Source organism: Lycium barbarum, chromosome 11, assembly GCF_019175385.1.
Source record: "Lycium barbarum isolate Lr01 chromosome 11, ASM1917538v2, whole genome shotgun sequence".
Lineage (NCBI taxonomy): Eukaryota > Viridiplantae > Streptophyta > Magnoliopsida > Solanales > Solanaceae > Lycium > Lycium barbarum.
Window position 1 is genome coordinate 22,522,385 of NC_083347.1, and position 3,577 is coordinate 22,525,961.

Here is a 3,577-nt window from a genome sequence, read left to right on the forward strand (position 1 = left end):
ATGGTTTGCTCCTTGGGTAAGATTGTATAAGAATTTGAAAAGTTTTGATAATTTTCATAACTTGTAGGGTTTTCATGTTTATGAAAAAAAATATATATAACTTAAGAAATTCAAATTGTATGTTCAAACAAAACTTCAACTTCAAATCAACTTGATTTCAAATCATATCCAAACAGGGCCTAAAAGTATACAATATTAGTCAAGTTTTACCAATTAGTTAATCCCACCTAATTTGTAGTTGAGGCATAGCAACTATTATAAATTGTTGCAATTTGATATAACGCGTTCAAGATTTAAGATTTATGAGTCTGATATAAGTCAACGGTTCACATGATATTAAGCCAATCAATTACGAGAACTCTCCTCGCGATTAAGAAAGAACAGAATAAGTAGTCTTTGCCTCAAATTAAGTATAGGGATTATTTTATCCATCAGATTGTCACGAATTGAGCTACTAGTAATTAACTCAAATCGTGAACAACTCAACAAAAGGAACAAAGGGACAGAAGAGAATAGAAGAATTTAGGAAGAAGATTGATTTTCATATATTAAAAGCTTTTAAAACCATATCATTTTGAAAGGCATATTTTTTTTTCGAAAGTACTTTTTGGTGAGATGCAGTTTGTGTTTGACTAATCAATTTGAAAAATACTTTTGAATAACATTTAATATTTGTCCGTGCTTTTAAAAAATACCTCTAAGTGTATTTTTAGGAGAAAGCTACTCTGTTTAGTTTCTGAAGAACAGTTTCTACTACTCCTCAGAAATATTTATTTTTTCTTAGAAATTTGGCCAAATACCTCATTTTTAAAAAATAAGTCATTTTTGAAAGGAAAAAAAAAACTTTTGACCTCCCAAAAGCTTGGCCAAACAGGTATATCACAAACCAACTAATGAAGGACAGTGACTTGAACGTGTAATGTGATACATGTCCTATTAGTTACAAGGAAATGAAAATGACGAGGGGACTAATGCAAAAACTCAAAGACACAATTCTGAAAATAAAGAGCTTAAGCGATCATAATGCTAACTTCTTGCATTTTTTTGTGCGGATTGCCCTTCAAAGGCACTGGTCTTTAATTTTTGTTTTTCGCCTAATATTCCGAGGTTCTGGATTCGAACCCCAGCTCATAAAAAATAAAAATTAAATCGCAAGGTAGAGGTTTATAGCAAAGTTAGGTCTATTCGGGCAAAAGTTAGGCCTTAAGGCAAACTTTTGCCCAAAATTAGGCCTAACCGGGCAAAAGTTAAGCCTTAAGACAGAGGTTTGTAAAATTTCAACTAAGTAAAAAGAAAAAAAAAAAGGCCTGAAGGCTAAGGCAGAGTTTTTCCTTCGACTCTACCTTGCCAATTTTTATTTTTATTTTTGACTGAGCGGGGGTTCGAACCCGAAACCAAAATTTTCTAGCGAAGGACAAAAAATTAAAGACCACTGCTTTTGATGAAAATTTTTATTTTTATTTTTGACTGAACGGGGAGTTCGAACCCGAAACCAAAATTTTTTTAGCGAAGGACAAAAAATTAAAGACCACCAATTTAAGGGATAAAAATTAAAGACCAGTGCCTTTGAAGGACAATCGTGCAAGTTACCCAACTTCTTGTGCTTCACTTAACATGGGCCAAAAGATAATCATATTTTTTGCGCAGATTGCCCTTCTTTGTCTTTAAATTTTGCCCCTCATATTTATGGTCTTTAAATTATGCCATTATATTGGTGGTCTTTAATTTTTGCCCTTCGCATTGCAACTCTGAGCGTTCACGCAGAAATCATGAGGTTCTGAGTTCGAATCCCCGCTCAAGCATAAATTAAAAAAAAAAATTGCAAGGCAAGGTTTGAGTCACGTGTATGCCGGACCCGGCATACTCTTGTTAAGGAATTACCAAATTTATACCGGACCCGGTATACTTATGCCTTATGGACAGACTTGGCATAAGTATGCCGGGTCCGACATAACTTTGGTAATTCCTTCACAAGTTTATGCCGGTGGGGGCAAACTTTTATGCCGGACCCGGCATACTTATGCCAAGTTTACCCATAAGGCATAAGTATGCCGGGTGCAGCATAACTTTGGTAATTCCTTCACAAATGTATGCCAGTGGGGGCATAGCGAAATTTAAACTCTGCCTTGCGATTTTTTTTTTAAATTTTGACTATGTGAGAGTTCGAACTTGAAACCCATAAATTTTAATCGAAGGGCAAAATTTAAAAATTTTAAATATGAGGGGCAAAATTTAAAGACCACCCCAAAAGAAGGACAATTCATAATTTACCTGATGTGGGCTTATATCATGACACATTTCCTCCGACCACCCACCCTCTCCAGAATCTCCAAATAAGAAAGAAAAATTCTAGCTCATGAGATGTTATCCTTTTGTTTCTAGCAATTTGACAAGTTATACCCACCACCAATACGTTAGTGATTGAAGCTTATTAAACTACTACTACTACTAACATGAGCAAAAATAATAATCTGAAAAAGGTCAAAATTACTCCTGAACTTTGAAAAATAGTTTATTTATATCCTTCGTTATACTATAGGGTCAATTATACGATTACTGTTATACTATGAGATCAATTATACCCTTATGTCTAACGGATGCCACGTGACATCATCCCAGGCCTTCAAAATTATTTTCCTCTCAAATTATTATTTACTCATTATAATAACCCAACCCGATCCGAATTCATTTTTTTTAGCCAAAAATATACGGACCCATTGGGTTTTGAATAGAAACCCATTGAGAAAAATCAAAATCCAAAAAGCTAACAAAATCATACCCAAAAAAAACCATTCAAAATGGCAGAAACAAAACAACAACAAGAACCTCAAATTCCTTAAACCCCACAAACTCTGTTTTTCCTAGTTGGCCTGCTTTATATGCATCTGTGTTATTAGGTTTAGCTTTTGGTGTTCTATCAATGGTTGCAGCTTTAGCTGTTGCAGTACCAGCTACTTTCGTGACTTGGATTACTATTTTGGTTTTGTTAACATTTGCTCGTAAAAATAGAAGGGATTTGGTGTTGGAAGGGAAGAAATTGACAGGTGATATTATTGGATTGTGGTTAAGGTTTTGATTAAAGAATGGAATGTTGTTGCTGCTCTTTGTGCTGTTCTTGGTTATTTTGCTCTTGTTGTTAGAAGGAATAAACAACAAGAAGATGTTGATTATTGATTGAATTATTAGAAATCTGAATGTTGGGAAATTAGGAAATTGTAATTCTATTTTTGGCTGAAAAAAATGAATCCGGGTCGGGTTGGGTTATTATAGTGGGTAAATAATAATTTGAGGGGAAAATAATTTTGAAGGCCTGAGATGATGTCACATGGCATCATCCGTTAGACATAAGGGTATAATTGATCCCATAGTATAACGGTAAGAGTATAATTGTTTCTATAGTATAATGAAGGGTATGAATGAATTATTTTTCAAAGTTCAGGGGTAATTTTAGCCCTTTTCCGAATAATAATTTATCAAACTCGGTTGAAGAAGCTTTGTTCGGAGTTTTCAGGGCTGGAGAAAGTAATGCAAGAACGGTTTGCAGTGCTCTATTTATTAGAGATTTTATAAAATGTAA

At 34.1% G+C, this 3,577-nt stretch overlaps 1 pseudogene; it reads left to right on the forward strand.

The window, feature by feature from the left end:
- On the forward strand, positions 1-3,577 carry LOC132619561 (uncharacterized; annotated as a pseudogene).